Here is a 26,424-nt window from a genome sequence, read left to right as displayed (position 1 = left end):
TTCATTTTAGTGATTTTTACCCAAAGATGTGAGATCTCTTAAGAGTTTCAGTCACTGAGGATAACCGGACGAAGAAGTTTGGGAGACAAAGTGACCTTAAGACAAATTTTACTAGCACCCCACCTAAATGCAAGATCTAACCTTATTCTCTGACCCTTTGAAATGCCAAAAGTACATTTCATAAAAAAAGAGACTGTAGTATTCCTGTCTCTTTACCACCCTTGGATTACTCAAGCATCCAGACTTAAAGTGAGCAACATCACAGTTCCTGCAAACACACTGTATCTTAGGAAAGAAATCACAGCACGTGCATAACTCTGATCTCACATTTGCAATTCTCAACCACTTCTTCAAGCACCTTGCTTCTGCAAAGAGAAAAATCATTCCAAGTCTAGGAATTAGTGGCGAGTGAAGCTGGCAACATTTGAATTCTTCACATGTCTAATCTTCACACTATATTTTAAACAAATTCAACTTAAAACAGAAACCCTAAATATATCGTGGACAGAATTTATCTAAGTGGTGGCTAAAATGAATTGCAGTCCCACCTCTGTCTCTACCAATACACTCAAACTGTTTATCCCAATAAACGCACTGGTTAAGCAGTAAAATTGAGTTTGCAGCTTCAAGAGTGCCCTAAATCTTCATGAGATTCAAAGTTATCTCCAATAAGTATGCAATCTAGATAAAAACAGTGGGCATGCCATGCAAACACAACATCAAAAGGAACTCTAGTTTTTCCTTCCAATCTGATTGTTGTCCTAAGCCTACTTATATAGATACTCTGGGCCCATGATTTATCACTTAATTTTCTAAATTTAATAAGTAAGCTGAGAAGTACAATAACAATGCTTAGCCATTGATAGGCTTGGTGATACTATTCTTGGTACTTTGTTTTTTATTATCATTATGTGAACATCTCCAAAAAGCTCTTTGACCCTTTGTAGAACATTTGTTTTAATTAAAATACAGGAAGAATTCTATTGTCAAAATTAATAACTTGACACCATCAAATTTGATGAGAGATTCAAAGCAATTTTATCAAATGGATTATCCAGCGAGTTAAATACACACTTTGATCAATTTCAGGATTTTTTTTTCACATGTTCAGTGTTGGTTTTCCTACTCAATGAAGAGAATAAAAGACAAAGTAAATTAAAGATTTTCATCTGTGTTGGGTTCTGTGCTAACTCAATACCCAGTGAGGACTAAACTTTGCTTCTGTCATCCTATTTACAAATCAGGAGGCTTAGGGTCAGAGTTGTTTAATATCTTGCTCAGTATCACAGTGACAAAGGCAGAACACAGACAAGAGAGGCTGAAAATCACTGGCTAATGCTTGCTGCTGATGTTACAGAAGACAGTTACTTTGGATCAAATGATATATCCCTGTCTCTGTCTCTCTTTTTCATCTCATTGGAATTTTAGGAATAAGATGCTACGACACTGTCTAGTATGTACTATATCACATTAAAAAATGCTCTGGGGCTTCAATAGAAAACTTCTTTGAAATCAGGAGTGAGAAATTATTAAATTTTGCCCAAACAAGGGATAACAAGATCAGGAGGAAAAACAGGCATGCAGAATTTGTATCACTATAACCTTTGGCAGAAAATGGTAGATCATCCAACTAAAAGCAGGAACAAAGGGTCTGCATGTGGACAACACTGAAATGGGAACTCAGAACCAGATGATGGTTTATCTCAAGCCTGTCAGTGAGCTTCAAACAATCAATTAGGAAAGAAAGAAAGTGAAAACCATCTCTCTTTAATTCTTCAGTAATGCACATTTAGCACAAATCTAATGCAGAGGCTAATGTGAAGTCTGGATTTGAAAAGTAGAAATAAGCTTAGCTACCTTGAGAGTTGTTCCAAAAAACAGCTGCTCCCAGAATCAAACTTTCATTAACCATCAAGGGCAACAACTGCAACCAGTGGTCACCTCTCTTCAAGGTCCAAAGAATGGCGAAGGGCGCTATGAGCTGTATTCACGAGCGAGAGCTGAAAGTCTTCTGAGGTGACACAGCTTCAGAGGCCCATGGCAAAGTCAGGGTCAAGAGAGCGCCGAGGAACGGCACCAGAAAAGGGAGAGTGTGTCCTCTTTATGTTTGCTTTGTGAGTCTCGTCACTTGAGAAAAATTATCTGGAAAAACCAAAGCACCTCAGTGGCCTGAGGACAAGGTTAAATGAAACAGTTTCTTCCTGGGGTTGGGAGGAAAGGGAAGAGGATAGCTGTGGAATCCTTATTCCTCAAGGCTGAAATACTAACAAAAAGCAACCCAAAACACAGGCACACGCCCACCGAAATGAAGAGCAATCCAACACTACATTTGTCGTAAACAAGCTGCATCTTAGAGGTTGATCTTCCTCAGCATCCTCAGCCTGCCCGTCTCTGTCACCCAGGAGTTTAATTTTAGCCCTGTATTAATTATACATTACAGTCACACATAGACTTGGGCACGCACACACACTGTGATGATTATGCCGCTATCACAGACTCGCTCCGGAACTCATTGGGGTCACCTCCGTCCCTATGGGATACGATGTCGTTTACTGCCTACTGCCTCACACTCACATTTGTCCCTGGAGACGGTTGCCCGGAAATAAGCTTCCTCCAAAATGAAAGCTCTCTGCCAAGGCTTTTCAGAGGGAAGAGATAAGCTCTCTGCATCACAGGCCACGCAATGACAGAACGTGTACACGGCCACAAAACCAAAATTCTGCAACCAAACGTCTTTGGCAAGAGTGGCTTCACGTGCCTGGAGGTCCATACAGGTGGCCACGCCTCACCCGGCTAATCCAGTTCAGAAATGCGGCTCTTGTGTGGCAAGGGAAGTGGGCGTTGAAGGCTTTTCCTGTCGCTGCCGCAGTGCTGGTGACTGCCAGACGGGCTGGGAAACAAAGGCTCAGCAGAATTATCTCTGCACTTCCCCCAAGCCCAGCTGCTTGTCCTTGACATCTTGAAAGGAGCACTTCAATGAGCTCTTAGCCTCTGAGAGTGATGCCTGAAATGTAAGCCCAGAAGCATCTATTTATTAAGCTCGGTCATCAAATGAATCTTGCCCCATGGCCAGCTACAAAGTGGAGTTAATGAGGATGGAGCAGACGCTGAGCTAGGACATATTTAGCCGTGGGCTGCACCCCGAGGCCTGCCTCTCTGCAAAAGAATGAGGACACCTCCCTCCTGACATCAAAAGGGCATGAAGGGGACGTGCAGGCAGAGAATCCAGGCAACTTTCACTCCTCACACACTCCCTTTCCCTATTACTGGAAGCCTGGCTGTGTGGTTCCTCCAACACAACGCTGGCCTGACAGGACTACAGGCTTTTCACAAGAGTCAGGGGTCTTCATTTGCAAAGGGGTCATGTATCTACCATGACCCTCCCACGTCTGAGCACTAGGCCACGTGCTGCAGATACAGCTTGAACAAAGCCAAAGTCTCTGTCATGGACTCCTCTCCAGCAGTGGGAGTAGCCGGCAAGGACTCAAACAAATACACCTATGGTCTTCTGATTCTGATACTGCCTTGGGGGTGGCTGTGGAGTGGTTGAATAACAATCTCAGAGATTGTGGTCAGGGGAAGCATCTCTCAGGAGGCATAGCATCCCCTGAGTCCTGCCAAGCCCCGGGGTGGAGGCCCGAGCACGTCCTCCAAAGAACATGGAGGAGGAGAGGTGTCCAGAGGGTTAAACACATCTCTGCTTTGATAACTGCGCCTGCATTTTATCCCCGCAATAACCCAGGGGGGGGAGGGTTTACTACTGGGGACATGGCTGTGTAATGGATTCAGTTATTTGGGCGCTGAAGCTTTGAGAAGGCCACATGATATACAGAGAGAGAGATACGGGTCCAAATTCCCAGCACTCCGATGACTGTGCAACTTGAAGCATGCTCTTTAACTTCTACGAGCCTCGGTTTTCTCATTGGGAAGAACGGGTTGACATAGGGATTAAATTAAATTACAGAGCATGCCGTAGTTCTCTGGCACTGTTCTTGGCACATAGTAGGTGCTCCAAGAATGTTCGTTAGAGTCAATAATTGTGCCTGCTCCAGACATGAAGGTAAGCCCTTTGCAGGCTTTTAAAAATGCAATTCTCCCAATGAAACAGATGCTGTCGTTACCACCATCTTAAACAGGAAGAAACCGCAGTCTGGAGGACCTAAGAATAAACTGCTCCACTGGTAAAGCTGGTCAGCAGGGGAACTGGTACTCAACCCAGGATCGACTCCCAGGCCAAACATTTAACTCACTTCCCTAGCACATCATAGGCATTTGGGGAGTTTTAAGTCTAAGCCGAGTCGCACCTCTTCAGGTGGAATCAGAAATCACACACTGCTCTCTCATCTTCCTTTGAGGAGGTCACAAAGGAAAGGGAGTTCCACTCCGTCCTGACCTTCTCTTTCTGGTGTCTTCTCAGCTAAAACGGCACAAGGCTGGAAGCTCTTTGGCTAACTTCTGTTTATGAAGGAAATAGGCCGGAGTGGGCGTAGCTGGGGTGAGATTCCTATTGCTCTGTGCAGGGGACGCTTTATCACACAAACACACCGTGACAGATGAGGTCCGGTGATAGAAACGGCCCTTGAGCAGCCTACTGCTTTGCCACTATCGCCAAAGAAAAGCTGTCTCTGTAAGGTTGATAAAAACTTGGTCTGAAAAATCAACAGAGTAAAAAATAGCTCAAGTTCAACAAGACTGTCCATGAAAAACATCCTCCCATCACTCTATATTCTATTGAGAATTTACAAGGAATTAGGCAGTAAACTACATAAAAATAAAAGGGGTAAGAAACCAAGAATTAGCTATTTTAATAATAATAATGACTATGCTATGTATATTGTAGGAAAGTAGTAAGAATATAAAAAGAAAGCATGTGGAAATGTATGGTTTTTCATTCATTTGGTGCACAAAATTTATTAAGAGCATATTATTAAATATGAGATGGTTGGATGGCATCACTGACTCAATGGACATGAGTTTGAGTAAACTCCGCGAGTTGGTGATGGACAGGGAGGCCTGGCGTGCTGCAGTCCATGGGGTCACCAAGAGTCAGACACGACTGAGCGACTGAACTGAAGAAATATACTCAGCACTGTTCTAAATCCTGGGGATTCAGCAAGCCGTAAACAAAACAAATAAAAGGACATACCACCAAAGCAATCATCACAGTAAATACCTAGCATCCTGGAACTTACTCTACTGGTGTCAATACTGATCATAGAAATATTCATCATTTTTATCTCCTTAGCTTTGAGGCTGACTCCTATTTCAGGGTAAGTACCTAACAGTACACTCCTTCAATTAATTCTGTGTCCAGTGAGCCTTACCTCCTCCACAGCTGCCAGAGAGTTCAGTCTGATAAGAGAAGGGGGAAATGAAAAGGAACGTATGATATGAAGTCAGGAGAAGTCCGTGCCCGGTGAGGCTGGGGGCAGAGGAGGAAAGAAGGGAATGGTAACTTCTCACAGTTTTGCCTACCCCAAACACAGGCGATAGGAAACTAACTTCGCTATCATTCTAAATAAACCACCTGCTACCACGTTCAAAAAGGAAAAAAAAGAAAAAGAAATCACGTAACCCATTTCAAAGTCCAGAAACAACGCGTATGGTCTGAGTTAGCATGCCTTCTATTAGCATGAATAATGAAGAGTCCACTGTGCGTGTTCAGCTCCAGCTAGCCCCAAGCAGGTCCTGAAATACCGCGATTACACCGTTTCCTCCCGCTCTTGGCCTGAAGAATGGATGCTGAGGGGGAAGGGGTGTTCAAAGAGCCTGGAGCATCATTCTGAGTGCGTGGGTAAACCTGGAAAAAAGCGCAGGGTTTTAAAATAGGTGGGAGAAAGGAGCTCGGCCGTGTCCCTCCCCGAAACACCAAGAACAGTCCCTTTTTTGGAGGAAAGAAAGATGAGGCCAGAGTGACGACACCATGTGATCTGGTTGGTCGGTTGCCCTTGACTTCCAAAAGAAGATTCCAGGAGGCCAGAGGCCAACCCGAAACAGTAGTCAGCCAGGAGCAGGGAACAAGTGAGTGAGAGGAGGGCGGGCAGGCTCCGGGGACGGTCAGATCTGCGATAAGGAATGGCACCATTGTGCCTGCAGTTTCAGAAGTGGCCCTCCTCTCATCCTGCTTTCAAAAGAAGCCCCTCCATTCACCTTCTCATTAAAGCAGCCTCTCCAGAAAAAAAGTGCTGAGCCCACACAAAGCAGGGCATTCATCACTAGGGCAACCCGTGTGCTCAATGAGAGCTGGCGAGCACAAAAGGGCTTGCTTAAGGCTTTGCAGGGAGACTGGCTCTCTTCGCCTCAGACCATATTTCAGACTTAACGCTGGATTTCAGACAGGAAACAAATTCTATTTTGGGGGGTTTTTGTGCACTAGGAACACTCATGAAGAATGAAATCATCCTTTTAATTTATTTTTTCAAAGCAGGCAAGTTCTTGGCTGCTATTAAGCACCAAATTTCATTTATCAAAACAACTAACACCATCTACATTCCATCCCGTTTTATACCATCCCATTTATAGCATCTAAATTCAGTGTGGCTCATTGTCCCCAGGATGTCCTGGACACTTAATGTGCAAGGACCAATCAGATATACTTCTTCCCAGCTCTGTTCCTACCTGCTCCCCAACCGCAACTGCCTTTCACCCTGAAAAGACCACACACAGACACACACCACACATGTCTCAGGGCTGGTAGCAGCTTACCCAGCTATAGCCCAAATATAATGTGTGAAATGATGCAAGAATCTGGCTACAGCACTATCCACACATGTAAAGGAATTCACTGAAAGTCATTTTTGTCTTATAAATCCTTTTAAGGGCTTTGAGATATTACAGTTACCAAAAAAAAAAAAATAAAGAAAGAAAGAAAGAAAGAAAACCCTCTCTTCAGTAGAGGCAAGGGGGGCAAATTATCTTACAGCACACCGTGTTTAGCTTTTAGTTAGTGTGGTTACCCAATCAACTCTACTCAATTTCTGGGCACCCTGATATATACCTCTTTCTTTTCCTGAAGATGGAATAGAACCACTACATTTAACTGGAAAAATAATATTTTATCTCAGCTCTATTTTAATCTGCTATTGACAAAGCTTTTTCTCAGTCACTTTTCAGAGAAATATCATCTCCTGAGAAGTCATCTTTAGCATTATAGAATCTCAAGCAGAAGTTCCATTGTGGACACCTGGGGCAATTTTCTCAGATATAGGACAGACTTCAGCTGGAGTGTGAAATTGCATCTTTTTTTGTTTTCGGTCTTTCTCATGTATTCCAAGGAGTGGGGTGAATTGGTTTAACACTCCTGTTTCATAAACTGTTGGGTTGTTGTTTTTTTTTTCATTTTGTTTAAAATCTATGCAAAGCACCTAAAAAAAAAAAGACTTAAAAAGAAATGCAGCTGAAATACTAACTCTTTCACATTCACCAACAAAGAATTAGAGAAATCAGGGACGTAACCAGACAGACTTAATAATAACCAAAAAGAGTACCAAGTCCTGAGTCAGTTAACAGATTCCCAGATTAGCAGGACATACATTCTGCTCTGGTGATATCTGGGCAAAAATAAAGAGGACAGAGTGTTTGCCCATCTACAGAGAGAAGTTAGGTGTCTAAAAACAGGCAATACCTTGTTGCTAACCACCTAAACAAGAGCTGTCTGCACTCTTCTCAATGATTCAATGATTTTCAAGAGTCTAAAAACATCCTGAGATCAAAATGTTTGGAAGTTGCTATTCTAATCAGATTGAGTAGAAAGTGAGGAAACAGGGGCAGAGAGTAGAAGCAATGCTTTCAGGAACTCTGGCTATGAGGGGGGAAAAAATAGGATTATTTAGAAGAGAACTTTGGAATCAAAGGTTGTTGGGTGTGTGTGTGTGTTTTAAAATAGATAGTATTTAAATTTGAGCATGTTTAAAGATGAACAGTAAGGGTCCATTAAAGAGAGAGACGCTGTATATAGATGGGAGATGGGGTAGAGAACACAATCCCTGAGAAGAAATAAAGAATTAGTCTTAGGTTGGAAAACCTGTGAAATTTCTCCTTTTAACAGGAGGTCATTAGTGAAGGATTGATTCTGACGCTGAAGAAACCAGTGTTGGTAGCAGAAAGTGGAGGGCACTCTCATCTGATGGTTGCCGTATAATCTGTGAATTAGGAGGCGTGGTTTTGTGCTGAAGAAGAGGAGACAGGCTGGGAGCCAGGGAAGAGCAGGAGACAGGAGATACTGGAGAATGTCAGAGCATTCCCACGGAGGATGTGACGGACACGGCTGGAAGCCGTGTAGGACTGGCCAGGCGGCATTGGCATATTGCTGGCTGAAGTTAAAGACCATCAGCTTATAGTGGACCAAATCAGCAGATTAATTTTGTTTTACTTTGCTGTGAAATATAACATACATACAGAAAAGTACATTAAATACACTTTTAAATTACACAAACATTTCTAAAGTTAATCAATACCTTTACCCTGCCAGATAGAAAGGCTTTCACTGAGTTTACTCCCCCACTATTACATCATTATTATCATGTATTTTAACACTGTATTTTCCTCTATAATACATTATTATCATTTTGTACAGTAACTGTTGATTGATATTTACCTATGTATTTATCATTTTCTTTCCTCTCCATTCTTTCTTTCATCTTAGGCCTTTCATTTGGGCTTACTTTCCGCTAGAATTTCCTTTAGTGACAGTACACTGGCACACACACTCCTTTCTTTTATTTGCTTTAAATAATCTTATTTAACCTTTATTTTTTAAAGATTTTCTCAGGGTATAGAACTCTAATTTAACATGTGTTTGTTTTCTTTCATCACCTTGGAGACATCATTCCACTGACTTCTGGCTTTCATTGCTAGGATTGAGAAGTCAACAGTCAACTGTTGCTCCTTTTAAAGTATCCTGACATTTCTCTCTGGCTGCTTTGAATATTTCCTTTTTTGATGCTAGGCAGTTTTATTGTAAAATGTCTAGGTATGAAGTCATATTTACTCTGCTTAAGATTTTTATTAGCTTTTTTTGGATCTTTGGATTGGTATACTTCATCAGTTCTGCAAAATTCTCAGTCATCAGTTTTTCAAGTATTGCCTCTGCCTCTATCCTCTCTCCTCAATTCAATGATATACTTCCCGCTATGACTTTCAACCTTACTTTTATACTCTTGTCTCTTTATCATTTATTCTGCATATTTTTTCTCATCTATATTTCCATTCACCTTCTGATTAATTCTGCAGATAACTTACTGTTAAATCCACACACTGAGTTTAATTGGGGTTACATTTTGGTTTTCATTTCCAGAAGTTTTACTTGGCTCTTCCTCATCTGTTAGGTTAAATTTTAGAATTTCCTGTGTTTGCCACTTATTTTACAGAATACACAAAAGTATTTACGATTTGTGTCCAACGAATCCAAACTATGAAGTATTTGTAGACCTATTTCTTCAAGATGCTATTCCTAATTTTCCCTCTTCATAATATTCTGTTGCTTTTGTCAAGTCGCTCAGTTGTGTCCAATTCTTTCTGACCCCATGGACTGTAGCCTACCAGGCTCCTCAGTCCATGGAATTCTCCAGGCAAGAATACTATTTCTTGCCATTTCCTTCTCCAATGATGTTGTTTAATGTGACTGATTTTATTTTTGACTATATACTTTTAATTTTTCCTGAAAAAAAATATTTGTGCGGATTACTTGAAGCTTAGCATCAAGTTACCTACCTCCAAAGAGATCTGAATTTACTTCTGCCTGGAAACCAAGGGCATTACAGTCTAGAACCACCTTAAATCACAATTTTAACTTGAGGTTTCCCTAGACCCCCTTCAGGATATACAAACTTAGCCTGGAAATATACATACAGTTTGGCCTGTGGCCACAACTTTTTTCCTCTTTTCCTTTTTCCACTTCCTTTTTTTCCTTTTTTTCTCTTCTATGCATAGTTCCAAAACAACTTTTCCAGCAGTTTCTTTCTGAGTTACCCTGAGAGTCTAGCCTTTTGTAATTATGGCTTAATGTGAGGAGTATCTATTATTAGATCCCCCACTTAACATTGGCCCTGGGTCTGAAATCATGATCCCTTACCCTATGAAGCTGCCAAAAACAAGTGCAACTTTTCCAATGTTAGAAACCACTTCTGGACCAAGTGGCTTCAGTATTCAAGTTACTTCTTTGAGTTTCCAGTTGTTCCTAAATTTCAGCCTGGTAATTCCTTAATATTTTAAAAATTCTTCAATGTTTTAAATGAGGTACTTTAAATATTATACCCACAATTTAAAATATTTTCAGCAGGAGAAAATAGTCCAAATAATCTAGTCAATCATTACCAAAGTGAAAATCATGATATTTCTTCAAGAATACTCATCAGTTCAAGTACAGACACAGGGAAAATGGGCATTTTATTTCATTCAGGACTGGGGTTTTGCCAAATAAGATTAGAAAGAGGACGTGGCAAGTCAGCTTAGGGAATTAATGTTTGAAGTCTTAAATTATAAAATATGATCTGGATGAGAAAAATAGGAAATATTTGAAAGCAGACTGATAAACAGAGTAGACATCTCATTGAGGTCAAAGAACTGACATGTTAGGAACCACTTGGTAAGCTGTAGATTTGATGGACAAGGTGAACCTGAAGGCGGGGTACCACGTGCCACTTGCTTTGCAGAGCAGGGTGATTTTCACAGAAGGAGAATTATGACAAGGCAGATCTGGAAAACACCCAAATGGGACTTCAAGATGTGAAATGTTTCTTAGCTTTTATCATTTCACTGTGGATTCCAGCGAGAAATGAAGATTCACTTTCCTCTCTTCGGGGATCAGATCAAAGCAAGAAGAGAGGCCAGGAAGTGGTAGACAGGTCATCATCCAAAGAATTAGTTTTACCATTGGTCCAGGCAAGCGCTTCACAACCTGCAGCATTTGGAAATCTCTAGTATATCTGGGATGAATTAGATGGCTTAGGAAAACTCTCTGGCAGTAGGGCATGCTTTATACTCTGAACGACAAATAAAAATGCTTGAAGAATTTCCACAGAAAAGATCCAAGATACCTGAGCTCAACATTAGAAGCAATCACAAAACTCACAAGTAGACAAGTACCTGATAGGCCAATGAGAGAGCAGCAGACTCAGACCTATAGCATCTTCACACACTTGAATTTGCAGCAGAGAATTTAAACTAAGTATGCTTGATATGTTTAAAGAAGTAAAAAAGGAGATATAAAATATGAATAAGATATCCAGGCATCTTTGAAAAAGAAGCAAACAGGATTTCTAAATCTTAAAAAAAAAAGTAATAATGAAATTAAAAATTCAATGATGGGTTTAAGAGCTGATTAGACACAACTATGGAGTTAGTGAATCAGAGATATGGAGAATTACCCAGAATACACCATGAAGACCCTAAGAGATGGAAAATATGGAAGAGTTAAGATAAATGAAAAAAATAATGAGAGATCCTAACATAAATCTAATTAGATTTTCGAGAGCAGAGATGGGGAGAGATAATTTCCAAAGAGTTTATGGCTAAGAACTGCTTAAAGTAGAGCAAACCCAAAGCACACACACACACACAAAAAAAAAACCTCACACCTAAACTCATTTTAGCAATTATAGAACACCAAAGAGCAGATAACCTACAAAGAACTATAGCAGACTTGAGCAAGTATTTTTTCTGAATTGAACCAAATAGCAAGTATTTTAGGCTTTACAAGTTTCACAGCAACTTTATTGCAACTATTCAACTCTGCCATTTTTGTGCAAAAACACCCACAGGCAACATGTAAATAAATGACCATGACTGTGTTCCAGTCAACTTTATTTATAAAAACAGGCAGCAGGACATACTTGGTTCATGAGTCATCATCTGCCAGTTCCTGAACTACAGAATGTCACCCTGACTTTGGATATCCAATAGGTGTCTCCTGTTCCCTCCCCAAAGCCCTCATTGCCCACCCAGCCTAATTAATTCTGTTTAACATGAGAAGTTAGAACTAAGAGTGACCCTGTCTACTTGACTGGAATCGGCCAAGCAGAGAACTGCTCCCCACATCTCCAGTGACACTTCCCCAACGTGCCCCAATATGACCAATGTAGGCAAAAGGAACTCACAGAAGGTTATTTAGAATCTGCTTTTAGTATCCCTCAGTCTTTATGCTCACTCCATCCCCAGGTCAAAGAGGGTAAGGCCCATGGACACATAGGCATTGCCCATCTTTTCCACAGTGAGTACCAACATCACATCCAAGAAGCTAAATAACAGACCAGTTTATAGAAGGATTATGGCCACACTTTCTGTGACTATCCCACAACAGCAATGCCCGGAAGCTGAATATACCTCTGGAAGTAGTACTGTGGACACTGTGTGAGATGACCAAGTTGGGGAAAAAGCATTCTAAGGATGTCCTTTTATCTCAATGCTCAAAGACAGGGTCAGTGGGGACTAACAAGGACCTTGACCAAAACTGCATCAGGCGGCGGAGGCAAAACAAAAAGTAAGGCTGTAAACACCAACACACCCTGAAGAGCACATTTCTGCAAAGTTCCCAGAAGCTCGGGTTAGCATTAATCATCGCTCCTAATTGCTGTCAGTTAACTCTCCTGAGTCCTCTCCCAGCCAAGCCACCATCCCATGAAACACGTCGTCTTCCCTTATAATGCACTTTCAGTCTTGCCAGTAACAGAATCTGTGGCTTTGGGGTTCTTTTACAAGAACACTGATCGAATTCCCTGAAGACATTTTGGTGTGTTCTGGGTTACTGGGCAGAATTCCAGAAACAAATGCCTACATTATCCTCAAATAGAATACCTAGCTTTTTAAGACTGCACAGAAGTAGATGTCTCTCAGGCATTTCCAGCTTAGCCACTGATAAAAGGTGCAGTGTATTTGACATCCTACTCTCTGTCCGCTATGTTACATAGGCTGCAGATAATCTCATAACCTCTAAAACGTTTCCAGTAAAGGCCCTTTGTTGCCATAGTATCTGATGTTTGCCACTGGAGTTGCAAACAGACCAAACTTCTTTTAGTCTACTCCTGTACACTGCAGACTCCTTTCCCAGCCTTATAAATCTCATTGTGATTTCCATTCCATTAAATCCATTCACTTAAGAAACTGCTGCCTATTCTATTATTTAAGTGCTCAGAAATCAAACAAGCAAACAAAAACCTTGCAGCCTTTTCCCCCTAGTAAGTTTCAATACTTTGCAACATTTGGGAAGCTCTTCCTAATGATATCCAGAAAACCTATCACTTAAAATATGAAGAGCAGTATAGACTATGATAGCTCTGTAGTTTATTCTCCTGAAAGGTGGAGAAACTGAGACCTACAGTCTAAATGACTTGTCAAAGAGCAAACAGTGTCAGAATCAAGTACAATTTCATTCTAATGATTCATTTCCTGCCATCTGATGCTTATCTTAAAATCTGAGCTTTTCATTTGCGCTGATTCCAAGATTGCTAACTTCCTGTTCCCACAAACATTGCTGACTATATTTATATATGTGTGTATATATATATACACATATATCTATCATGTGTAGCACTAATAGAAGTTGATAAGTGAATAGTCATCATGTCAACTTGACTTTCGTTTGACCTCATGCCAGTGTTACTAAAGTGAAGATATCAAGATGATAGCACAGCAGATGCTGCCAAATGAAAAATTTGCTGCAATGAGTTTTTTATGAAATATTGAGGCTAAGCAGAGAACCAGTGCCTCTGACAAAAATACTCTCAGTCACTCTCCTCCCTAAATCACAGTCTGGAGGCTGCTGGCACTCTGGGTTTTCCACTGCCATCCTCAATGTGCCGAGCTGGGAAACATCCAAGATCAAGAAATGACCTTTTTATTGCAGATTGTGAGATCATCTTCATTCCCATAGGTTTACATTCCAAACAAGCGTTTCATTTTTGCAGGATTTGGAAATTCCACACAAATTCTCATCTGTACGAAGGTAAAAAAACAGAATGTCTCACACTGAGCAGGAAAGGAGATTGCTAACCCTCTACCAGCAGCAGCAGGAGAGGCGGTCAGATACAGGCGGCACGCTGCGTTCTCCCACCTCCATGGTCATCGTAGTTGATCCTCACCCTCCCCTCTAGCGGCGAATCGAACATCAGACGCCTAAACAGGCACACGGTTTATTGTCTGGTTGACGCCTTTGACCGATCACTGAGAAGGGTCAGCCTCAGTTCAGAGGAAGGAGGAAGCCGAACCTAGAGATGTTGCCAGCGCGCCTAATGAGTGTGATGGTAAAGACCACCTGGGGTTCCTTCGGCTCTCCTTGGGTCACTGCCTGGGGCACTCCAGATCAGACGACACTGACTGGGCACCCAGGCGGGGCTGAGATCGTGTTCTGCGTCCTGCCGGACACCCTCACCCAAGGCTTGGCAGCTTCCGCCGGCACGGGCTTAGGAGCTAAGGGCCACGTAGCTCTCCTCTGTGGACACAGAGAGCCCGCAGCCCCTCCACTCGGCGGCACGGAGCAGTGGGCAGGGGGCCAGCTACAGTTCAACCACTCCGGCGACACCACGGTAACCTTCCGCTTCGCCGACTGCAGTGGTCCCGCTGTTCTACTCCCAGCACGATGCTCGTGCTGGCCAGGATTGGCTTCTCTCTATTCAGCTCAAGTTGTAGTCACACAACAAAATGCACAGCGACAAGATTTCCTGCGGCTTTCAGGTGCACTCGGCCTGGCAGGCTGTGGCTTGCTGCGTTTCCAAGTCGGGGCTGAATAAATGAAGGTACCGATTGCTTCCAGACTCCAGTCAGCAGCCAACAGATCTCTCAAATGAGTTACTCAGGAGGCAGTTAAGGATCATTTGAGTCATTTATGCAGCAAAATATTTCAGAGCACCAACTATGTCTGCGGCATATGCTCAGCCCTGGCTGATACAAATATAGCTAAGACACAGCTGGAGGAGTTGGCAGGTGAGTAAGAGAAGCGCACACGTGCAATGCAATGCAGTGAGCACAAGTCAGAGGTACCTGCAGGCACCTCAGGAGATCAGCGTCCACCCCGCTCTGAAACGGATGAGAAGGCTTTCTTAGGAAAGTATGCCCAGGAAAGGAGGGCAGAGGGATGAAAGGGTGTGTGTTGCAAGCAAAACCAAATACAAGGAAAGGGGAACGAGCTTGAAGCAGATCGTTACTGCCTGCAGCTGGCTGCTGCCAGAATATGTCATGAGTGTGCACTACAGGGATGAAGTGTCCTAACTCCTGACCCAACTCTGGTCAGGGGTTAGGAACCCGGGTAGAGTCAGGTTAAGGAAATGTTAGTGTCCCATGGAATGAAATTCATTCCACAGGAACGGAGAAGCCAAGCCACTGAAGGCTTTGAGCAGGGAGGAACATGGTCAATATGCACTCCTGAAACATCACTCTGGCAGCATCGTAGAGGAGAGCGCTCAAGGGACAAGAATGAAGAAGAGGAGGACAGTAAGGAACTTATTTCAGAAGCCGGGATAAACAGTGGTGAGGTCTTGACTCCCATAGCAGACCACCAAGTCTGGAAACCCCAGGTATCCCCATATATACACAGTGTACAACCAACCTTGAACCCACCGCAAAAAATCTACTATGTGAAGTGTACCTAAAATTGGAAATCTTCCTAAAGCAGATGGAAGTAAGGACAGAAAAGGTTGAGAAATTCGGGTCACTTCCCCAGCTGCCCAGGCCTGCTTCTGACCCCATTCCATCAGGGCCCAGACCAACCCCTGCCTGACGGTACCTGGCTTGGTTCTCGGGATGTAGCTGAGAACATCCACGTGGATGCAGTGGCCACATCCATGACCACTGCTCATTTTCCATGCCTCCACCAACGTCTCAGGACTTGCTTCTCATCTGTTTTATGGTCATTGTCATGTCTGCCCCCTCATCAATCGACCTACAGAGTTGGCCCCTCCTTGACAGCTCAACTCTGTGGTTGTTCAAATTCCATGTGATATAACGCTTGATGAGGGTGAAAAGTAAATCCCAGTGTGTTACAGAGGGATGTGTCCGGTTCCCTTCCTCCTGGTAAGATAACAGCAGGCATTGCAGTCTCACGGGGAGTCTGTCTTCCCATCTTAATCACTGAACGGCCAGTCCTGTCTCCTTTTTAGGGCATCCAAGATAAGAAATCACTCTCTCTTCACACCTTAAGGGGTACTATCATTCAAACTTGTCAAACAGCCCGCGCTCCTCAGCCTTCCGTCATCCCCCGGTGGCAGAGCCCGTGTTGAGGCTCTTGGCTTCTCGCCTAGACTGGCTGAGCAGAGTTCTTCCTGGGCTGCAGACTCTCCCTCGCTAAGTGACAGTTCCTGTCCTGCTCCCAGCCCGCTACAGCCCCTGGTGGTGATGAAAACTTTGCTTCTCCTTTTCTGCTTTCACTGAAAAAGTAAAGAGAAAGAAAGCAAGCCTGGCACGTTCTTGTATACTTTTGGTTCTCTTCTCCCTTCTCAACTCTAAAAAGAAAAAACGCCAAGAAAACAAGGATCTATCACTCGTCTCCTTCCTCCTCCCCACTAGGGAGCCTCAGCATTACTTCTTGGAAGCAAGCTTGACGGAGTAGAGGCTGGAACAGGCAACCTGTGCTGTCCCCCTGGTCACAGTGTCATATGACGTATAACTGCAGCTTTCTTTTTTTCTCTTCCCCGAGACTATACACTCCTTGAAGAACCTGTGACTGTTTCCTTGTCGCCCTCCAACCTAGCAATGTCTGGCGTTCCATGGTTGTGGAATTTATGTTGACCAAATAAATGCACAGGGCCCACCTCCACTCACACAAGCAAATGACCAGTCAGTTGGGCCTACAACACACCCCAAGGTATTCTGAGGGTCACACCTCTGGGACATTCCCGTCCTACGGGCTGTTCTTTGCATGATTTTGAGGTCAATATTTTTTTCCATCCAAGACAGTCATGACCCTAAGCAGGTGTTCTTGAATAGCAAGTATTTAAAAACTAATCAAAAGAAGAGAAAATTCTGCACAGCTGCTCAGGAGTGAGCACTAGGAAACAGGTACCATGAATAAGAAGTCAGTGCACGTACTGGAGAGGTGGTGACTTTAGGTGACAAGATGAGGGCTGATGCTGGACAAGGTTGTAAATGGCGGTCTGTCTGATGTCCTCTCTTTTTCCTGTTGGGATCCTTTCCCACCACAGTGGCTGCCATGGACCCTATGACGCTGGAAAACACTCAGAGCTGTATGGAACTTGTGGCAAAATCGACTGTCATGTCATGTCAGGCCGGGAATGAGGCTCAGCATCTGAACCAAGAGCTACGGGGACTCTCCCAGATAGACCCCGATGTCGGTCAGTCAGTTCAGTCACTCAGTCGTGTCCAGCTCTTTGCAACCCCTTGGGCTGTAGCACGCCAGGCCTCCCTGTCCATCACCAACTCCCAGAGCTTAATCAAACTCATGTCCATTGAGTCGGTGATGCCATCCAACTATCTCATCCTCTGTCATCCCCTTCTCCTCCTGCCCCCAATCCCTCCCAGCATCAGGGTCTTTTCCAATGAGTCAGCTCTTCGCATCAGGTGACCAAAGTATTGGCGCTTCAGCTTCAGCATCAGTCCTTCCAATGAACACCCAGGACTGATTTCCTTTAGAATGGACTGGTTGGATCTCCTTGCAGTCCAAGAGACTCTCAAGAGTCTTCTCCAACACCACAGTTCAAAAGCATCAATTCTTTGGTGCTCAGCTTTCTTTATAGTCCAACTCTCACATCCATACATGACCACTGGAAAAACCATAGTCTTGACTAGATGGACCTTTGTTGGCAAAGTAATGTCTCTGCTTTTTAATATTCTGTCTAGGTTGGTCATAACTTTTATTCCAAAGAGCAAGTGTCTTTTAATTTCATGGCTGCGGTCACCATCTGCAGTGATTTGGGAGCATCATTAACTTTAAGCAGGATTTAAACAACAATTAGTAGCAACCAAAATCGAGTGTACAGGAGGCTAACTTCTGGTTATGGCAGAGGGAGGAGCGCTGATGACCCACTTCCGGTGAAACTGATGAAAATTAAAAAAACAAAAAGAAAAAACAACTTAGGGACTGTGCTTGTGGTCTAGTGGTTGGGAAGTCACCTGCCAACGCAGAGGACACAGGTTCAGTCCCTGGTGCGTAGAGCAGCTAAGCGCGAGTGCCCCAGCCGCTGGGTCCACGTGCTGCAGAGCCGGCGCGCGCAGCAGGAGCAGCCCGTGCGCGCCACAGCCAGGGAAAGCCCAGGCACAGCAGCTGGAGCCTGAACGCGCAGCGAGGACCAGCACGGCCGAAAGTAACAATAAATAAGACGAACTCGCCTTTAAAAAGACCTTAAAGTCTCTGGGAACGGTCCTAGAAGCAAAGAGCAAATGGAAGATGCCTGTGAAGACTTGGTCAGGAAGGTGAGAGTCTGGGGATTCCGAACCAAGCCCTCGCCCTCCCTCCTAATGCTCAGCTCAGTAAGATGGAAACTCCACCCCAGACAGCTGCAGCCTGGGGCACACAGAGCTCCCCTCCCCCCAGCTCCCGGCCACAGGGCTTTCTTCCCTGGAGGAGGAGGACTTCGCTATTTCTCCTCCTGCTCCAGCCACCTGTCGCTGAGGCTACGTCCCAGGTGAGGGGGTGGAGCGGTGGAGACCCCCCTCTTCCATCAGTCGCTGCTCGTGGGGCAGAAGCTGCACTTTGAGTGCTGCAGCCCAAGACAAACGGAGTCTTGGTTGCTGTCGCTTTGACTCAAGAGCCAGCGGTCCCACGCCAGAAAAGGCAAGCCGGGAAGACCTTGGACTGCGGCCTCTACCTTCACTGAGCACTGAATCCTAAAACAGAGGTTCATACGGGCAGAAGCTTGCCATTACCCCAACTCCCATCTCTAGAGCCGAAGTTCAGAGACTTTCTGCTTGGAAGGAGAAGCAGACTATAACACAGGGCGCTCCTAATCTCTCCCAGAGCAACTAGCTTCCTTTGCAATGGAGCATGGAGAAATTCAACTGAGGGCTCTCTCAAGAATAGTGGAGGTTTTGGTGAAAGGCAATTGAGAAGAGGTTTGTGGATTTAATGAAGATACATTCCAGATTGAGGGCAACTAGTTTTTTGGCAAGAACCAGGGAATAAGACTACAGGGTGTCAGAATATGGACCTCAGAAACCATTCCATCAAAGGAGCCACAATTTGATTGGACTCATTTGTAGAACAATCTAGACAGCCCCCCCCCCCAACATTATTTTTGAAAACAGTAGTGAAATCAGCAGGAAATTAGTGGAGTTAAACAGCTGGGTGAGTGTAGGTCTCTTTCTAGATACCCCTACCAATACCACTGTCATCCCAGGGGGACTGGGGAATACCCAAAGCTGCACCTTCCTGAGGAGCAACATAAGAGACCTATTACTGTGGGAAGGAAATATACTTCTGCTTTATTGACTACGCCAAATCTTTTGATTTTGTGGACCACAACAAACTGTGGAAAACTCTTAAAGAGATGGGAATACCAGACCACCTTACCTGTCTCTTGAGAAATCTGTATGCAGGTCAGGAAGCAATAGTTAGAACTAAGCATGGAACAACAGACTGGTTCCAAATCAGGAAAGGAGTACGTCAAGTCTGTATATTGTCACCCTGCTTATTTAACTTACATGCAGAATACATCATGAGAAACGCTGGGCTGGATGAAGCACAAGCTGGAATCAAGACTGCCGGGAGAAATATCAGTAACCTCAGACATGCAGATGACACCACCCTTATGGCAGAAAGTGAAGAGGAACCACAGAGCCTCTTGATGAAAATGAAAGAGGAGAGTGAAAAAGCTGGCTTAAAGCTCAACATTCAGAAAACTAAGATCATGGCATCTGATCCCATCACTTCATGGCAAATAGATGGGGAAGCAGTGGAAAGAGTAACAGACTATTTTGGGGGGCTCCAAAATCACTGCAGATGGTGAGTGCAGCCATGAAATTAAAAGACGCTTGCTCCTTGAAATAAAAGTTATGACCAACCTAGACAGAATATTAAAAAGCAGAGACATAACTTTGCCAACATAGATCCATCTAGTCAAGGCTATGGTTTTTCCAGTAGTCATGTATGGATGTGAAAGTTGGACTATAAAGAAAGTTGAGCGCGGAAGAATTGACACTTTTGAACTATGGTGTTGGAGAAGACTCTTGAGAGTCCCTTGGACTGCAAGGAGATCCAACCAGTCCATCCTAAAAGGAAATCAATCCTGAATATTCTTTGGAAGGACTGATGTTGAATCTGAAACTTCAATACTTTGGCCACCTGATGCAAAGAGTTGACTCATTGGAAAAGACCCTGATGCTGGGAAAGATTGAGGGCAGGAGGATAAGGGGATGACAGAGGATGAGATGGTTGGATGGCATCACTGACTCGATGGACATGGGTTTGGGTAGACTCTGGAGTTGGTGATGGACAGGGAGGCCTGGCATGCTGCAGTCCATGGGGTTGCAGAGTCGGACATGACTGAGCGACTGAACTGACTAAACTAACTGTGATTACTTCAGGGATGTGCGATCATTTATTAAGATTTAAGGAGATCTTTTTCTGAGACACTTGAGAAGAGAAAGCAGGAGGGGGGAGGGGGTGCTCTTTTTCTGTTAAATTTGGACCTGGAAAAGCTTAGGTCTGGAGTGGCCACTATACCACCATATAGAGCTGAAAAATGAAGTCAGTTTTGAGGTGAGGCAAGAGCTGGAGACCTGATCTCAGGGTGGTCCTTTCAGCCCTGGATCAAACACACCTGAAACTTGTATTGCCCTGTGAACCAATGAAATCCCTATTTCCTTTGGGCTTCATTATTTTCAATTTTAAAAACGGAGGGAGATATCATGACAATTTAGCAACCAAGTGAATAGACAAAGCAGAACAAGCTATATGGCACACTGTGGGAGATAATAAGTGTTTCTTTTTCTGTGGAGAGTTGTGACGAGAGGTATCTACATGTAACAGGGCAGACTTCTAAAAGGTAGCAGACCAAGATTGTCAGGACTCAGTGTGAGCACATGAGTACTCGGATAGAAAAACAGGTATGAAGATCCTGCCAAACCTGATGTTCAGAGGAGCGTAGGAGGCAAATAAGAGGGCAGGGACTCGGAACCCACAAGGTGCCCAAGGACCGCCAAGGAGGTCCTGGGGCTCAGACCTGACTGACACCAAGGTGACTCAGAGACCAGCGAACACGCCTGCCCTCTGCCTTCCCCCTTTGCTAACCCTGATTGCTGGTCCTACCATTCTCTCCTTGCCGACTCCATTCCAGCCATAGCGGCCACCTCATGGGTCCTCCAAGTGCATCAAACACGCGCTCCCCTGGGGACCCCCGCCCTTGTTTCGCGTTCCCGAGAGGCTCCTTCCCCAGATGTCTGCATGTCTGTTGCTTCACTTCCTGCAGGCCTCTGCTGAGATGTCAGCATATCAGACAGGTCTTTCTGGATCAGTCTATCCGAAATGGCAAAACTCCCCCACCAACCTGATTCACTCTAAGCTCCTTTCCTACTTTCCCTCTCTCCATAGCGCCTAATACTGTCTGACGCACTCCACGTGTGCTGTTCATTTGTTAATTGACTTTCCTTAATAGAAAGTAAGGAGTGTGAGGACGCAGGCTTGTGGTTTTGCTGCCGTGTCCCTGATACCTAGGACAGCCGAGATCACAGTATGTGCTCACGAAATGCTGGGGAGGAAGGCAGGGAGAGCAGCGGGGAGGAAGGAGCCAAGGTTTGGCAGCCACAATTGGGGCACTGAATCCTAAGCTGGTGTGACGGTCTCGATTATGGTCACCACCTAATGGGACTGAGGTGGAAGCTGGCCTCCCTCAGGGTGCCAGGCGCCGCTTCCTCCTACCAGTTCCGTGACTAACCTTTGACTACCACTGAACCCCTGCTAAAATAATAAAGGTTGTTCACTGATAGACTGAAGGTAAAATTTATTTTAGCTGTCTGCACAATTTTTACTGTGTTCAGTAAGGATTTCCTTAGTGCCTAGGATATGCATTAACTATAGTATTAGGCGAGGAGCTGCTGGAGCTACAGATATTAGAATAGTGGAGAGGATTCCTGATGAAGCTATGATCTCATTTACAATGTCCAAAAAGGACTATTGGAGATCTAACAGTCTTCAAAACTCAAACAACTGCAATTATGGTCACATCAGAAGTGGTGAGGCTTATATCTGGGAGTAAGAAGTCTTATCCACCCCTCTCAGTGGTAGGCTAGAGCTGGCTTAAGCGGCTCATGAAAGCCAATTGATTTTTCAGGATTTTTTAAAGAACAGTTGTTAAACACAACCACTATTTAAAATTAAATTACTTAAGCTGCACTTAAATAAATTTTTTAAAAAGGTAGTAAAAATAAGTAAAGTCATCCCTTTCTGGGATTTTATTACACCTTATTATTACTTCATGCTCTCAGGGTTTTTACATCTATTATTATCATCACAGTAACACTATATAATGGCAAGCTACTGACTACCTCTCCCCAACTCCACATTCCACGATACCATGTTCAAGGCCTGGAATCTGTCATGGTGAAAGTATTTACACCATGGAAATTGGCAAACTGCTACAAGCCAGGGCTTAATTTATTGTTTTGATGCTTTCAAGACTTAAAGCCGTGGAGGAACTGTTAGTAATGTTGATTGGAATTGAAAGTGTGTCATGTTCATACCTGTCACATTGTGAAAACTCGAAATGTTCTAGTATTTGAAAACTGTTACCCGAGTCAGCAAAATGTAACTCACATCATTGAGAAATGAAGTTTCAAAATACATCTTTGTTTTTTCACTGTATTCGTGTCATAACATGACATGCATGTCATAACTACCTGCTCATCAACTGCAGTCATAGCTGATTAGGGACTCAAATGTTTCACAAAAACCAATAAAAGCCTTCTGCATAATGAAGAGGGTTGTGTGTTTTATTACCTGTAAATAGTGTGCTACCCATCCTTATATCAGAAAAATGGGTAGTAAGCTAACGGGATGTACAAACTGGCATACTTTTTTTTCAGCAAGCTGGTTGTTAAAAATTTCCAGCACACTACGCCCACCTTCTTCCCTGACCTACATGAAACCAAGGATATTAAGTCACTTCGTGTGACATAATAAGAAATGTGAATTCAGTCTCCATGCCAACTTCCTAGTACAGGGTTTCTAAAACTTTTGTAATTTCCTGAATGATAGGGGTAATAGAAACATCTTTTATTTTCCATTTTTCCATCACTCCAGTTCCAGACACAGAACTTTTATTAAGATTGGTGGAGTCCCTGGAGTGACCAGAGTGTCTTTTTGTATGCTAATGAGGTAACTGGGAGCTGGGGTCCCCAGGAAGCTTCAGGTTGAACACCAGAAAAACCAAGGCATGATTAGAGGATTGGAACTTTCAGCCCCACCTGCCAACCTCTGGATGGGGGAAAAGGCTAAAGACTGATTTGATCACCAATGACCAGTAATTTAATCAATAATGACTACAGAATGAAGCCACTAAAAACCTCTAAAAAATGGGATTTAGAGTTCCTGGGTTGGTGAGCATACCCACATGCCAGGAGTGTGACACACGACCACACCCCAAGATACAGAAGCTCCTAAATTTGATTTTTATGCATAACTGCTATTCTATTTGTTATTGCGGCAGAAATCATTAGTGTTCACCAAAATTCATCTGCTCCTTTGCGCTTCCCAGCCTTTCTTTCAGTTAACTTGGGCTGTGTGAATAGTGCTACCCAGTGGAATATGCGCGGACGTGACGTGTGACCCTACAGTCCAGGACAACCAAGAGCTGATGGGTCTCCTTTTCTCTTCCGCTGCCTGCTCAACTCCAGTCCAGCTGGCACGGTCACAAGATGAAGTCAGTCCACGCCGCTGAGCCGTCTTCTGGGTGAGAGCCACACGGGAATGTCAGCTAAGCCACATCAGACTTTGAGTGAGTGTGAAATAAACTTTCTCTGTGTCAAGCTACTAATATTTTACATGCTTGTTATACATATAGCCTATGGTACACCTATGAAATTCCGGTTTACACCAATATGAAATAATATCAAAAACAATAAGCAACTGAAACAATGATAAATTTATATATATAACGTACCACAACAAGGCATCGGACCCTGCTACCTAATTCAAATACCAGCTCTACTAGCATTAGAGCTTAGACACGTGGCTGACCTTGGATGCATTCCTCAACCAGTCTGAGTTTCTCATGTGCAAAATAGGACAGTGGTGATGACCAAATGAGTAATGTAACTAAATCTGTATATTGGTGTATATACATATATATTGTGTGTATATATATACATACACAAAATGGGTTATGTATGTGAAGAATAATTTGAATTTGTCGACATAAAGCTTTTACTATCATTCACTCAAGTTTACCAAACTACAAACATATCTAATGACACCATACAGCCAATGCTAAACTAGACTCTGAGCACACAAAGATGAGTGAAATGCGGCTCTATTTTCACAGAACTCACAACGTAGAGGCCACACTAATGTGATCAGTGATGACATACAGAACCGTGTTCTGGGCTTCACAAACATACGTTGTTCCAAAGATATTTCATTTTCAGTGCCTTCTGGAATGCAACTTGAGCATTCTGGCACAAATAACCTAGCCTATATCAGTCAGTCAGTTCAGTTGTTCAGTCGGGTCCAGCTCTTTGAGATGCCAGCATCAATATCCCAATGTACTTTCTGGATTCAGTTTCCCCTCTCTCCAAATTGTCTCGTTTGACTCTTAGAATAGGGATCTGATTAAAATTATTCTACTTAAAAGTCCTTAATATATCTCCATTGATTGCAACATGGAATAAAATATTGTAGAGTAGCAAGACTTGCCTGCAACCCTAAACTATCTGCACCTAGTAGCCTCTCATGTAGGAGAATGGGAGAAATATAGTCTAAATAGAACTGGACTAGAAACCCTGAATATAGATCTAATTCTGCCTCCTACATCTTTGGAATCTTGGGTGAGAAACTTAACTTCTCTAGATCTCAGTTTCCCCATAAATACAAAGGAGATGTTACTTGTTCAAGGTTGAGTCAAATAATATCATAAGTGTTACAAGTTATCATTTATAAAATATAAAGATACACATATAGGTAATGCTTCTAAAACTTTAGTGTAGGGAAAAAAGTCCTCTGCGGATGCTGTTAAATACATATTCATCTAAGCACCTTCCCCAAGAACCTTGATTCAGTAAGTCCAACCTAGAGACAGGAAATTGACTTTTTGCTAAGCACTCCACATGACTCTGATGTAGGTAGTCCATGGACCACACTTGGAGAAACGCTGATGCAAAGTATCATAAGGGCTTCCCTGGTGGCTCGGTGGTAAAGAATCTGCCTGCCAATGCAGGAGATATGGGTTCGATCCCTGGGTCAGGAAGAGGCCCTTGAGGAGGAAATGGCATCCCACTCCAGAATTCTTGCCTGTGAAATCCCATGGACACAGGAGCTTGGCGGGCTACAGCCCATGGGGTCACAAGAGTCAGACCACGACTTATCGACCAAACAACAACAAAAGTATCATAAATTCCAGAAGGAAGAGCCCTTCTGTAGAAGAATCCAATGTAACTATTACTTGACTCAATTAAAAATATATCTTCAGCAATATCTTTCATATTTTTGTTATTATTCCAAAAACAGAAACTGTTGTCAGACTTAGTAAACTGGAAACATGTATTTACTGAGAAACCCAGAAACATTTACTGAGATACCCAGAAAATTTAATCTCATTTTAGTCTTTTCATTTCATTTTAGTCCTTGGGGAAAAAAATGAAAAATATACATTTACTCCCAATTTAATGATAAGGAAACTGAGGCTTAGGTGTTGTAGAAACAAATTTCAAATCCCTGGTGCTGTCTGGAATGGAATTTGAGAACTTCTGGAGACTGAGTGCAAACCCACGGCCTTGCCATTCCTCACGGCTGCCTCCTGGATGGAGCCAGAGTTGGCCAGAAGCCAGATTATTCTGCAGCTGCTCTTGAGGTGTAAAGGCAGCTATTATCAATCCTGATGAACTTCAATTCACAAATCAATATTTTTCCATTACTGGTTCTGCCTCCAGATATTTTTTGTATTGTATTTGAAACATAGAAAATATTACCTCTGTTGTAGTTATTTCTCTCCTCCGAATTGACCACGTGACTCAAGGCAACTTTGTGGGAGGTGGAATGGAGGCTGGGACTGTCCCTAAGAGAGTTGCCCTGTTAAGAGATTCAGAGAAGACTGATGGTGATAACTCTTGAAGTCCTGTGGAAATTCCATTCTACCTTATAATGAGAAATGTATATAAGGAGCTGAATATATATGAATATATACATGTATTTACTGAAAGCCCATCGGCAAAGACAAAATTAAGCTATCTAAAGGACTTACACTTTTGCCACCCAAGTGTTGTTTTTTTTTTAAGCTATCAATAAAACAGATGAGAAAGTATCACACAATTTACTGACCAAAGTACACAGAA

General features: G+C 43.3%; 1 long non-coding RNA gene across 1 annotated transcript in view; it reads right to left on the bottom strand.

The window, feature by feature from the left end:
- LOC136159693 (uncharacterized) overlaps nt 1-26,139 on the bottom strand; it is an 85,774-nt gene extending 59,635 nt beyond the window's left edge. The window contains exon 1 of the long non-coding RNA XR_010661501.1: nt 26,062-26,139. This is a non-coding gene — a long non-coding RNA (uncharacterized lncRNA). The remainder of the gene's footprint in view (nt 1-26,061) is intronic.
- Between the last annotated feature and the right edge of the window lie 285 nt (nt 26,140-26,424).

Source organism: Muntiacus reevesi, chromosome 1, assembly GCF_963930625.1.
Source record: "Muntiacus reevesi chromosome 1, mMunRee1.1, whole genome shotgun sequence".
Classification (NCBI taxonomy): domain Eukaryota; kingdom Metazoa; phylum Chordata; class Mammalia; order Artiodactyla; family Cervidae; genus Muntiacus; species Muntiacus reevesi.
This window is presented reverse-complemented; position numbering and strand designations above follow the sequence as displayed.